Genomic DNA, 14,153 nt, shown 5'->3' with positions numbered 1-14,153 from the left:
CTAAGCTATGAGGACACAAAGGCATAAGAGTGATATAATAGACTTTGAGGACTCAGGGGAGAAGTTTGGGAGGGGGTGAAGGATAAAATACTACCTACTGGGTACAGTGTACACTGCTTCAGTGATGGGTGTCCTAAAGTCTCAGAAATCACTATTAAAGAACTTATCCATGTAACCAAAAACCACCTGTACCCCAAAAAACTACCGAAATTAAAAAACAAAAAACCATGAAATGGATGTCTCATCACCAAAAAACAAAACAAAACAAAAAACAAAAGAAGTTTGTCTCGGAAAACAGTTGGGGTTTTCACAAACTTGCTGAGCATCACCTAAGGCCTATGCTTCCTAAGGCTACAGGCAAGAATGTTAGAGACTCTCTTTTAAGTTATTTAGTTTTTGCATCTTCCATTAAAAAAAAAGGTAAGGTGATAAATCTCAGATAGATAACAAGCTTTTGCAAACATGAGCTTCTCTCTGCAGCAACTGGCCTTCAGAAGGCAGATTGGGGCAGCCTGCAGATCTGCCTGCAATTCCTGGTCCTGACTGTTGTTCTGCAACTGGAATTAAGGAACCAGACAACGTGCCCAAGATTTATGGATTCCATTGTTTATGATATGTGTTCCTCACATATGTTCCCTCTGCCTCACCCGACAGGGAACACCACATCACAAGGTCTGTGGGAGCTGGAGAAAACTCTCGCTGACTCCCTGAATATAGTCCCAGTGGGAACCACCTTGGGGAGAGGCTCTGTCCAGCTGAACCCTCCAGTGCACAGTATGCTTGGCTGCAGAGGCTTGGAGTGAGAGAGGAGACCAGAGTCCAGCTTCTCGGACAGCACTCACTGGGGTAGGTTGTGTCTGGCACATTTTCAGCAACTGCTTTCAAAGTAATAATAATAGGAATTATAATCTAAAAAGAATGGCTTCCACATGTCGCTCTGCTTGTTTAAAATCCAGGTTCACAGCCCTACTTCTTGAATTCCCAATTAAGAAGAGTCTGAAGGAATCCAGTGATCTCTGCATTTAACTATCTTTCAGAATAATTTATCAGCAACTGACTACGACATTTGAAAATCACTGATCTAAAAATGTCAACATCCTGTTCACAGACATTTCAAAGTTTCCTGAAATAATAGTTCAAGACTTTCTTTGAGAGTGACTCCCCTATGATACAAAGCAAATGCACATATATGAAAGTATACAATGACCAGAATAGTCTGGTAATCCAGTGAGTATCTATGATGTGCTAGGCACTGCACAGAAAAGTTTACAGGCATTACTGCATTTAATCCTTTCTGCAAATTTTATGGGGAGAGGGTTATGAATGCACCCATTTCACAAATTATAAAACCATGACTCAGAAAACAAGCGCTGCCAGAGGTCACACAGCTAGTGAGGAACAGAGCTGTGATTTGGGCCCAGGTTAATTTTATTTCCATTTGATTCCTTCTTTGATGAAAACTGGGAGAAATCAGTGTTTTGTTTTTCCTGAAAAGGAAATTGAAATAGGGGAGAGTTTGGGGATCTGTATTAGTTTTCCGTGGCTGCTGTACCAATTTACTACAAGCTTGGTGGCTTAAAACAACAAAAATGATGTGTTTTCTCACAGTTCTAGAGGCAAGAAGTCTGGAATAAGTATCACTGGGCCAAAATCAAGGTGTCAGAAGAACTTCACATCCCCCAAAACCTCCAGGAGAGAAGCCATTCCTTGCCACTTCCAACTTCTGAGCCTCCAGATATTCTTTGACTTGTATCTCTGTCACGCCAATCTCTGCCACTGTCTTCACATGGCCTTCTCTTCTGTGTCTCTCCAATTTGCCTTTGTATTTCTCCTATAAAGACACTATCATTGGATGTAGGGCCTACCTGGATGATTTAGAATGATCTCCTGTCGAGATCTGTAATTAGATCTAAAAAGGGCCTTTTTCCAAATGTTACATGGTGAACATGTTTTGGGGGAACTAGCATTCAACCCGCTATGGCATCCTCTAGCTAGGAAGTGGTAGAAGCAGGACCTAATGTAGATCTAGCCACAATCCACATGGATTGCTTAGACTGCATCAATTGTGAATGACAGACACCCAGTGCAACTTAAGCTTTCTGCATTGTTGTTGAATAGGGGGAGGATGCATTGTTGTTGAATAGGGGGAGGAGGAAATGGTGGATACAGAGTCACTGTAGCTGAAGATGCCAAAGGTAGACATTTCTAGTGCAGACATCATCTACATTTTGTGGTCAGGGCTCAAGCCATCTCTTGGGCAGGCTTTCTTCACCCAGTAGGTGAAATGTCTTCTGTTAGCTCAACACCCACAGTCCTCTAGTGTGGCCAGTAGAAAGTGACTTCTCTTTCCATTAACTCAAGAGAAAAAGCCCGAAAAGCTTTGGCCCTGCCAAAATCACATCACCCTGGTGAAATCACATGATCAGCCCTAAACCAATCACTCTAGCCAGGGAGATCATTTATTCAATAGCAATAATAAATATATATTGAGTACATTCTATGTGTCAGGAATTCTTCAAGATGTATAAAAATACCCCAGCAAACAGAAGACAAATTCCTACCCTCATGGAGCTTATATTCCAGAGGAAAATGCAGACAATTAACATACAAACAAATTTTAAAAACTGTCATTCAAATTCAGACAGAGAGTAGAGCTATGTAATAAATTAATTAGGGCAATGTGCTTAAAAATGGCCAAAGGTGGTGTGGACTCCTTTAGCCAGTATGATCAGTTAAGACCTCTCTGTAGAGGTGGTAGATGAGGTGCAACTCAAGTCACGGGAGGCAACCGTTTAAAGATTTGTGGAAGATCATTCTAAATGGAAGGAATAGCAGGTGCAAAGACAGTGGGGTGGGAACAACCTTAGAGGAACAGAAACATGGACAGTACAGCTTGACTATAGTCCATGAGCAGGAGACAGTATGAGATGGAGTACTTCAGTGGTGAAACTGGGATCTCAAAACCAAAATGTGATTTCCAACCCATCTGCTCTTTAACTCTTTTCTACACAACCTTGCTCAGGAGAGGTATGTCTGTCCACCAAGCATAGGTGTCCTGTGCATTGTGTCACCCCTCTCACTGCATGGCTAGAAGATGTTCTTTGAGCAGCTGGAAGATTGTAAATATGACACCATCTATCTGGTGGGTGATTTTTGCTCCTTCTGGTATAAGAGGATATAAGTGGGGAAATAGAACAAGAGTTAACAAACTCTGTAAGGTCTCATTGGATCTTCACCCAAACTCAAACTTGGTCCAAACAAAACACTTTGACAATATTTAGGTGTGAGTGGGGGAGTTGATAAATGATGTTTTCTCTTTTCTCTTCTTTTTCACTTTTATACGCCTCTGGGTTGATGGTTTCTGGCCAAGGCCAGAGGTACTAAAATACCACAAGAAAGGAGAACTTTGAAGTGATCATCTGTTCAGCCAAGAAGGAGGTGGTGCTGCCTAAAGGTTCACCAGGAATGCGGTCTTCTGGAGCTTTAGACAGAGTTCCTAGGAGGCCCCCAGAGACAGACAGATGCCTTGGAGTTGATTTGGAGAAACATCTGAACTTCTGGATGGAGTTCTGAGCCGAGCCTGAAACCCTCTGGGAGCCTTCATTTGCTCCCAGACAATCCATGGAAACACCTGTTCCAAGTCTGAGCTGACTGGACCACCGCCTTTGATTTTGGAAAACTCAGAGACCAGATCTTGAATCGTCCTTTCAGAATGTACTCTGGAATTCCTTGTTCTTCAGTGCAAAGATTTAGATAAAGTTATCTGACCATGTGAATGACAGATCTGAGAATGTGATGACTTTATTGATAGGTCCTACTGGACACTTCCTTGGCCCAGCAGCATCAGCACCTCCTGGGATCTTGCTAGAAATACTAAATCTCAGGCCCCACCCCAGACCTGCTATTTCAGAATCTGTAATTTAACAAGATCCCAGTTAATTAGCATGCACATTCCAGTTTGAGAAAAGCGGCACTAAAAAGCTTTGTCAAATAGGCAGTGTGCTCCCATTTCTCGGCATTGTGCCTGTGACAGGCATCAATAATCAACCAGAGAATCACTTCCTTCTGAGAGCAGAATATTCTCAAGTCATGGTTTCAGGTCGCAGTGACCAATCAATGGGAGTTGGCTCAAAATTAAACCTATCTTCCATACTGGTGTCAACACTTGAAGAAAGCTCTTTTATATCAACCCATATACACATCATACATGCCTGATAAATGTCTGTGGAATGAATGTGTTTTCCCCTAGCCTTGTTTCCTGTGATATTCACACTATTCCAGTCCATACCCACAGAAAATCAGAACTTCACTGGGCATCTGGGAAGTTCAGCAGCTGTTCTAGGTGTTGGATTTTGCTATTGGCCATGACCCATTAGAAGGTTGAGGTGAGGTTGGAAAGATGTTAGGGATGGAATGAAGACACATGGGAACCCATCTGGCTGTGGCACATGGACCTCAAACCATGCAAGTTTTCTTTTTTCTTTCTTTCTTTTTTTCTTTTTCTTGAGATGGAGTCTTGCTCTGTCTCCCAGGCTGGAGTGCGATGGCGCGATCTCGGCTTACTGCACCCTCTGCCTCCCAGGTTCAAGCTATTCTCCTGCCTCAGCCTCCCGAGTAGCTGGGATTACAGGGGCATGCCACCATGCCCAGCTAACTTTTGTATTTTTAGTAGAGACGGGGTCTCACCATGTCAGCTAGGCTTGTCTCAGACTCCTGACCTCAGGTGATCCGCCCACCTCTGCCTCCCAAAGTACTGGGATTACAGGCATGAGTCACCATGCTTGGCCGCAAGTTTTCTTCAGGACATGGCCCCATGTAGTCCAGCTCTACAAGGTGGCTGCTGTGTGAACTAGGCTACATGCCGAAACGGGACTGTGGGGGGAGTCAGCAGGGAGGGCAGACCAACAGCCCTGTAAGACATAGCAATAATGATTATAAATAGCATCCTCCTGACCGCCTTTTGATGTACTGTCCAAGGCCAGGTGGAAAATCTTTCCTCCCCTGCCTTTCCCCACTAATCACCTTACCCTCATTTTTCAATAAAGACTCTGAGCCCAGTCCGTTGCTTGTCAGGAGCATTTGTTTCCCATTAGAATACCTTTTGCGATTTCGGTTTGTTATGCTAGATAATTGCTTTAATAACAAACTGAGGAAAGACTTTTGAACATTTTAGGAAGTAGCTTTTTTTTTTCTTCAGTGAAAATTAATAGAGACTGACAGAGAATTTGGGAATAGTGAAAGAGAAGAAAAGAGGGCTTGGGGAGGTGGGGGTTTGGGGAAGTTCAACCAGTGGGCGCAGGTGAAGATCATCAGCAGGCAGAGAATTGTCAGGGGCATGGATGCTTGGGAATGGAAGGGGAAGCTTAAATATTTGGCAGGCTTGTCGGGGGGTAAGCGTGAAGCAATGTTACCTGTCGTCGGGGATAAGCGTGAAGCAACGTTACTTGTTGAGGGTAAGCGTGAAGCAACGTTACCATTTTGTCTTTCCTGTGATTAAAAGGGATAGCGTTCCAGGGTATGTGTTGTCTTCCCCCCGTGGTGGGAAATGCATTTGGGAGTCATGTCCTCATAGAATTTGCCCATCATACCTAGGAGTACCCAACATATTCTGTGTGTGAGTGATTAATCAAAACATGCGAAATGGCTGAACAAATTTATTTGCTACTTAACAAACAGAAACAAGAGTGCTAAGTATCCTACCTAATCGCTGTTCTACATTTTGCCATGTTAAAAAAAAATCAAGAATGGATAACACTTATAGAGTGTTTACTATGTGCCTCAAACTGGTCTAACCCCTTCACATATATTAATGTGCATACACTTTGCAGCCAGCTCATTTTTATCTCTATTTTGTGGATGAAGAAACTGAGACGCAGAGAGGTTAAGGTTAAAAATGCATAATGAGTAAATGGCAAAGATATATTTGGGTGCTGGAAGTCTAACTCCAGAGTCTATGTGTTTCAGCCTCTCCATGTACTTTGTCTCAGTGATAATTGCAGAAACTGTAGTATTGGGCTACTTTGTATTGATCCCCTGCTGTAAAAACAAAAACACTAAGTAGCGTTTATCGAAAGCCCTGTGTGTCAGGTGCTGAGCTAAGGCCATTGCATGAATAATAAGTTGGAGGATGGTGGGGGTGGGGCCACTGCAGTTGCCCAGGAAGTATCGATGTTATTCCAGACTAGGGAGGAGTGATTAGGGGAGGTGACCAGATTCAAAATATATTAGGAATATTTTAGGATCTGTGTGTATAGGACCAGCAATTGATCAAGCATGGGATGTGAGCAGAGAATGATGTTCCCGTTGTATAAGCAAAACAATACTTGATCCCTCGGGAGGAAGACTCTCTGAGAAGACTCTCTGAAAAGGCTCCTACTCTGGCAACTGTGGGCGGTAAATCAGTTTCATTTCTTCTGCCAAATCTGTGGAATAAAAGCAGCTACAGGGTAGAGAGCTGGCTTTTTATCCAATGCCATGTTCCATAGTATCTAGAACAGTGCCTTGCACCTTTGAGGCCCTGGATTGATAGTTGATTAACAAATAATTGGAAGCGGCTGCCACAAGAATTGAGACTGCATCTGGACTCACAGGATGGGAATCTGTCAACATTGGCTGTGGGTGTGGAGAGGAGATATAGAGAGCATATCCTGTTTATCTAGCATCCCACGGGGAAATGTATTTATTCTTTTGTTCATTCATTTATTCAATCACTTACTTATTCAGCAAACATTTATTGAGCACCTACTATGTGTCAGGTCCCTGAGCAGAACTCTAGGGATACGGCATTTAAAGCAACAGACGTTGTCTGTGCCCTGATGGCAGCAGAGGACCTTGACTCAATATTTTATCAGATCCAAGGGGAGCTTACAAGCCCAAATCCTGGACTACCATGAGGTCAATTGATCCTATTAGTGCCTAGAAGCAACAAAGGACCTTTCTAGAAGAAGTAGTGCTCAGAGCTTCCAGGAGCAAAGGTCCTGAACTTTTATGACCCACTTCCCTTTGTTCCCTTCACCAAAGTATGTTGACTTACATGCAAAACACAACAGCGTCCACAAGCAAGGTCTAGGAGCCTCGTTTGACGTCTTCAACTTGTTCTACTGTTCACTGGGTCATGTTGTCAAAGCTCAGACTGAGTCAGCTTGTCCAGCTGTAGAACGGGTTCATTTGTGCTCATTAGAGAGCCTTGGGGTACTTTGGCATGGGTATCTCAGGGTCCCTGGAAACTGGTAATGATCATAATAACCTGTGATACTTGTACAACTCTCTAGTCTTTTCAAAGAAAGCAGCCACATCTAAGTTACTCCACAACATTTTGGGGGCAGAAAAAGTAGGGTTATTATCCCAATTTTACGGCTCCAGAGACACAGACAGGTTCAGCGACATGCCCAGGTCCACAAAAAGAAAACTGTGATAAGGTTGATGTTGAAGGGACTTGGAAAAATGAATGAAAGAGAGTGAAATAGCAACACAAACACGTGTGCATGTGCGTGCGTGTGTGTGTGTGTTTCACTCCCTACAAACCTCATGGCATGTTCATGGCTGTGAATAACTACTTTTTTCCCCTCCCTCCCTCCTTCCCTGCCTTCCTTTATTCCTTTCTTTTTTTTATTTTTATTTTTGTAGTATTTATTTATCTCAGTGACTAATATGTTAACTTCTCCCTTTAACTAATATGTTAAATTATCCAGCTCAGTGGAAATTTTATTCCTCACTGAAAGCTAGAGGCAGCACTGTATGCTCTAGGGCAGGGGTCCCCAGCCCTCAGGCTGTGGACTGGTACTGGTCTGTGGCCTCTTAGGAACTGAAACACACAGCAGGAGGTGAGCAGCAGATGAGCGAGCATAACCACCTGAGCTCCGCCTCCTGTTAGATCAACAGCGTCATCAGATTCATATAGGAGCGTGAACCCTAGTGTGAACTGTGCATGCGAGGGATCTAGGTTGCACGCTCCTTTTGAGAATGTAACTAATGCCTGATGATATGAGGTGGAACAGTTTATCCCAAAACCACCCCCACCCCAACCCCCAATCCATGGAAAAATTGTCTTCCATGAAACCATTCCTGATGCTGAAAAAGTTGGGGACCACTTACTGCCGTAAGGGAAAGCTACACCCAGGGACAGTTGGAACAGAGTGGAATATGATGCAGAACACGCATGAATTCAGGGGTGCAGGAGCCAAGCAGAGCTACAATGTCTGTCTCCAGTGGCAAATGAGAGGGAGATCCCAAGAGTGCATGGTGGATAAGAGGCAGGAGAAGCCATCCCCCTCAGGAACTCAGCTTCCTGAGCTCAGCTTGCAGTGCAGAGTTTTACGTGCTCAGGTTGAGGAAGTGCTTGCTTTTCCTCTCCCGCTTGCCAAAGTTCTGTGTTAGGGGTTTCCAGACTTTAGTGTGCCTAGGAACCACTCAGGGAGATCATTAAAACTGCATACTCTGGGGCCCTGCCCCCAGAAATTTGAATTAAATAGGTTGGGGGCAGGGCCCAGGAACCTGAATTTTCACAAGCAGCTAGCGTACACACCTCACTTAAAGAATGATCACAATATGCTGACATGACACATCTCGGCTGTGATAGAAAGGTAGAGGTTAAAAAAACAGGAAACTGAGGTCTCAAGCAGAACTGTCCTTGTCATTGGGAGTGTCACTGAGGATGAATATACCCTCTTTCCCTTCCCTTGAGTTTGAATGTCTGCTTCCTATCAGTTGGTGGGAACTGAGGAGGCCAAGCCAAGGAGGTTTTCTTTGTTTGTTTTTAAATTTGTGGCAATGTTTTCCAACTTGAAGTAGAGTTTGGGGAAAGATGGGGGAGTAGAAAACAGGATTGGTGAGAGAAGATGGTATGAGAGATCAAGAGGAAGAGGGAGACAGTATTTATTGGCCACCTACCGAGTGTGAAGTGTGTTATGCATATTGACTTCAATATCTAATATCTACAGCTCCTTAGGATGGCTGGAATAGGCTTTGAAGGCAGGCAGGTTTGTGTCCTAATCTTGACTCTGTCACATATAGCCTGTGTGATCTTGAACAACTGACTTCACCATTCTGAACCTTGGTTTCAACATCTGAAAAATGGGAAGGGTTATAGCATCTACCTTATAGGACTGTTGTAAGAATCAGTTATCCCCACCCATAAAAAATGTATTTATTGAGTAACTTCAGGCATAGATAGAGACACCAGAGATACACCAGTAGGCAACTCAGGGAGAAACCTTACCCTCACAGGACACATATTCTAGTGGATATGCACAAAATTCTTGGCATGAGCCATGAGTGGACATCATTATCACCATGGATACTGAAGCTTGGGAAGCTCAAGTCACTTACTCCCAGTCCCACAGTTGGTTAGAGGCCAAGCAGGGATTTGATTTTTGGCATGTTACATTCTAAAGACCCTGCTCTTCAGATCTCCCTTAGTCAGGGGACAGGAGGGAAAACCCAGTTTTAGAATTCATAGAGAAGAGCAGAACTCTCAAAGTAGAGGAATGAAGATAGGTCTTCTGGAGGGTCTGCTTGGAGAGAGAAGACAAGCCTAGGCTGGTGTGACTCATGGGTCTTGTTGCTCTAACAAAGCTTTTTTTCTCTTCCTTTCCCTGGGAGACTTGGAGTTAATCAAGAAACCCAAACAGGAATGACCCAAGATTGAACTAGTCTGGCAAGGAGTGGTACAAGGAAGAAATCAGCCAAGAGCTGAATCCATTCCAACAAACAAGGGTATTTCTTGGGTATGGGCCAGGGTAGCACCAACTGTGAGAGCTTCTACAGCATAGTCCAGCGGAGGCAGGAGAGGAGCGGGAAACTTATTTTTGAACTTGGAGCTCTCAAAGACGAGAAGGAACCTAGCTATTCTTAGCTGTGTCTGGGGGCTTAGCAAAAGCTTTCTTGCTGAATTATAGACAACAAGAGCATTTATTCACTCACTCCCTGTTGCAGCCTGGCTGCTAAGCAGATTCCAGGAGATGTTATCTGGAAGGTGCATCACTGTGTATAAATATTTCAGAGGTCAAGACCCAACACAGAGCTTGAACTTTTCAGGGCCTAGATGTGTTTATCAAGGGATGGATGTTTAGGCTTCGTTTCTGGGTGTTGGGTAATCTTGCAACCACTTTGGAGAGCTGCTAACTGCAAATTCTGGTTGCCTTATGAGGCTCACAATGGAGTCCAGCAAGCATCAAAAAAAAAAAAAAAAATCTGCTTGCACGGATAGGTTCTGGTTTTGCAGCTTTAGAGCATTTTCGGACAAGTGTCCTTAAATCAAAAGGTTAGAAAATCTAACTGTTCCAGGAGGATTTTCTACAGAAGTGTTTCTAAATTTTTATTATTGTGGAATGAATATTTGGAGAACTTGTTAAAATGTAAATTTTGTTAGGAGGTTCAGGGTGGGACCTGAGACTATATATTTCTAATCAGCTTCCAGGTGCTGTGAATCCTGTTGGTCCTTGAACCAGAATATTTCAGTGGCAAGTTTCTAGGGTCTTTTGACTGGCTTCTTATAGCCACATTGCCTATTATGCTGGCTGGAAAATTCATTTGTATCAGTTAGGAATACATTCAGCTGCAAGTAATGGAACACACAGCTTCAGTGGCTTAAATAGATAAGGAATTTTTAAAAATTAATTATTTTTAAATTGACAAATAAAAATTGAATATATATATAGTATATAACATAAATGTTTTGATATATATATAAACTGTGAGGTAGCAAAATCAATCTAATTAACATATTTATTACCTTTCATTTTTGTGTGTGAGTGATGAGAGCTTTTTTGTGTAATGAGAACATGTAAAATCTACTCTGTTAGCAGTTTTCAAGATTGCAGTACACTGTTAGTAAATACAGTCACCATGTGTACAATAGATATACTCAACTTCCTCCTCGTCTCTAACTGAAATTTCGTGTCCTTTGGCAAACATCTCTCTATTTCCTCTCCCCTGCCTCCAGCCCTTGGTAACCACCATTCTACTCTCTGCTTCTATGAGTTTGACTCTTTTTCAGTTTTCATATAAAAGTGAGATCATGCAGAATTTGTCTTTCTGTGTCTGGCTTATTTCACTTAGCAAAATGTCTTCGAGGTTCATCCATGTTGTCACAAATGACAGGATTGCCTTTTTTTAAATGTTTAATAGTATTTTATTGTGTTTATATGATCCCCAAAGCACAGGCAACAGAAGCAAAAATTGACAAATAGGATTACATCAAACTAAAAGGCTTATGTACAGCAAAGGGAACAATGAACAGAGTGGAAAGATGACCTACAGAATAGGAGAAAATATTTTCAAATTGTACTTCTGATAAAGGATTAATACCCAAAATATATAAGAAACTCCTAGAACTCAAGAAAATGAGTAACCTGATTAAGAAACAGGCAAAGGACATGAAAAGACATTTCTCAAAAGAAGACCTACAAATGGCCAACAGGTTTATGTAAACATGCTCAATATCACTGATCATCAGGGAAATGCAAATGAAAACCACAGTGATTTATCACCTCACACCTGTTAGAAAGGCTATTATCAAAAAAAGATCATGAATGTTGGCCAGGGTGTGGAGAAAAGGGAACTCTTTTACACTGTTGGTGGGAATGTAAATTGGTGCAGCCACTATGGAAAACAGTATGGAGGTTCCTCAAAAAACTAAAAATAGAACCATTTGATCCAGCAATCCCGCTTCTGAATTATATACCCAAAGGAAATAAAATCAGTAAGTCAAAGAGATATTTGCACTCCTATGTTCATTGTATTATTCATATCAGCCAAGACATGGAATCAACCTAAGTGTCCATCAATGGATCAATGGACATGGATGACAGATTTGGAAGCCACCATATACAAAGTCCAGAGGAGGACCATTCCAGTGGCTGACTGTTAGCATCAGTGATCTCAAGATTTTCATTCTTCCTCTCCTCCATGCATCCTCAACATCCTCCATGCAATTCCATCCCTGGATGGAATGTTTATGCTTCTTGCAAATTCATATGTTGAAATCCTAATACCCAAGATACTGCTGTTAGGAGATGAGGCTGTTGGGAGGTGGTGGGTCATGAGGGCAGAAGCCTCATGAATGGGATTAGTGTTCTTATTTAAGGGGTCTGAGAGAGATCCCTTGCTTTCCCCTTCGGCCATGTGAGGTTACAGTGAGAATATAGCTGTGTATAAAGATCAGGACCTCATCAGACATGGAATCTGCCAGCACCTTGGTCTTGGATTTCCAGTCTCCAGAACTGTGGGAAATACTTTTTTGTTGTTTGGAAGGCTCTCCATATATGGTATTTTGTTATAGCAGCTCAAGGACGCACACAAATGCAAAAATGCCTGTTGCAGCTTCAAGCCCCATGTCCACATTCCAGTTATGAAGAGCATCCAGAAAGGCGGTTTTTCCCAAGACCCTCAGTTATGTCTTTTTGGTCAACACTGAGTGCTGTGGCTTTCTTGAACTCCACAGAGCCTGGGATCACAAATATTGTAACTGAGTACCTTGCTACCCTGAACAATATTGCAGTTCTGTTAAGTTGAGGAAGAAGGGATGGAGTGGATATTGGGTAGGGAGCTAGTAGTATCTGCCATCCTGTTTCTTAACAATCTACACCTAAAAGCTACCATTGGAAGCAATTGGACACTGCTGAACTTAAAAAAAACTACTATTATTAAGAACTTAGTATGTGCTAGGCACTGTTTGAAACAGTTTATATGGGTTATTCTATTTGGTCCTTAAAACGCTTTGAGGTAGAGATTCTTAGTATTCTCAATGAAACTTGTTTCAATTTCTCAGATATGTCATGTTACTCTCTACCATGGGGCCTTTTTATGAACTGTCCCTATTATCTATAATGTTCTCCTTGAATCCCCTTTGCCAGTTTGTGCGCTGGTAAATGTTTAATAACTGGCTTTCTAGGTAGGGGTGGGTGGATAATAAAACAAAAACCTCATCTACAGCACTTGCCAATTTCTGTGGTGTAAATACTCCCACCATGGCCAAGTTTCAAGCTACTAACATGATGTCACTGGACAAAAAGTTGGGATGAGAAGGATCATAAAACCTCATTATATGGCATTTCCCTTATCAGGGAGTGATAAGTTGTGAGAATTTATCGCTTTGTTTTTAATATAGCATTTAAAATTTTATGTTTGTATCATTTAATTCTTAATAAGTACTGTGCTTAATAACCAGCTTGCACAGTTCCTGAACATTGCACTATCACTTCTCACGAGGCATATGGGCGGGCTTGAGCATACCACAGCTGATGTCCAAATGATGCCTACTCTTTCTTCAGATTCCAATTCCTTCTCTTCCTAGGGAAGCCCTCCATGCAGCTCGCACCATGTGGCCTCACAGACAGAACTCGTCTTCATGGGATTTAGTATTAGGCTGGTGCAATTATAATGGAATTATAACTTTGCATTTATTTGTATGAGTCTTTGAATCCTGTCCCATTGGGCAGGATTCTGTCCTTATTCTTTTTTTTTGTTTGTTTTCTGTTTATTTATTTATTTATTATACTTTAAGTTTTAGGGTACATGTGCACAATGTGCAGGTTAGTTACATATGTATACATGTGCCATGCTGGTGCGCTGCACCCACTAACTCATCATCTAGCATTAGGTATATCTCCCAATGCTATCCCTCCCCACTCCCCCCACCCCACAACAGTCCCCAGAGTGTGATGTTCCCCTTCCTGTGTCCATGTGTTCTCATTGTTCAATTGCCACCTATGAGTGAGAATATGCGGTGTTTGGTTTTTTGTTCTTGTGATAGTTTACTGAGAATGATGATTTCCAATTTCATCCATGTCCCTACAAAGGACGTGAACTCATCATTTTTTATGGCTGCATAGTATTCCATGGTGTATATGTGCCACATTTCCTTAATCCAGTCTATTATTGTTGGACATTTGGGTTGGTTCCAAGTCTTTGCTATTGTGAATAATGCCACAATAAACATACGTGTGCATGTGTCTTTATAACAGCATGATTTATAGTCCTTTGGGTATATACCCAGTAATGGGATGGGTGGGTCAAATGGTATTTCTAGTTCTAGATCCCTGAGGAATCGCCACACTGACTTCCACAATGGTTGAACTAGTTTACAGTCCCACCAACAGTGTAAAAGTGTTCCTATTTCTCCACATCCTCTCCAGCACCTGTTGTTTCCTGAC

This window comes from Pan paniscus, chromosome 10 (genome assembly GCF_029289425.2).
Source record: "Pan paniscus chromosome 10, NHGRI_mPanPan1-v2.0_pri, whole genome shotgun sequence".
NCBI classification, from domain to species: domain Eukaryota; kingdom Metazoa; phylum Chordata; class Mammalia; order Primates; family Hominidae; genus Pan; species Pan paniscus.
The sequence above is the reverse complement of the archived record's forward strand: the minus strand, read 5'-3'. Positions refer to the sequence as shown.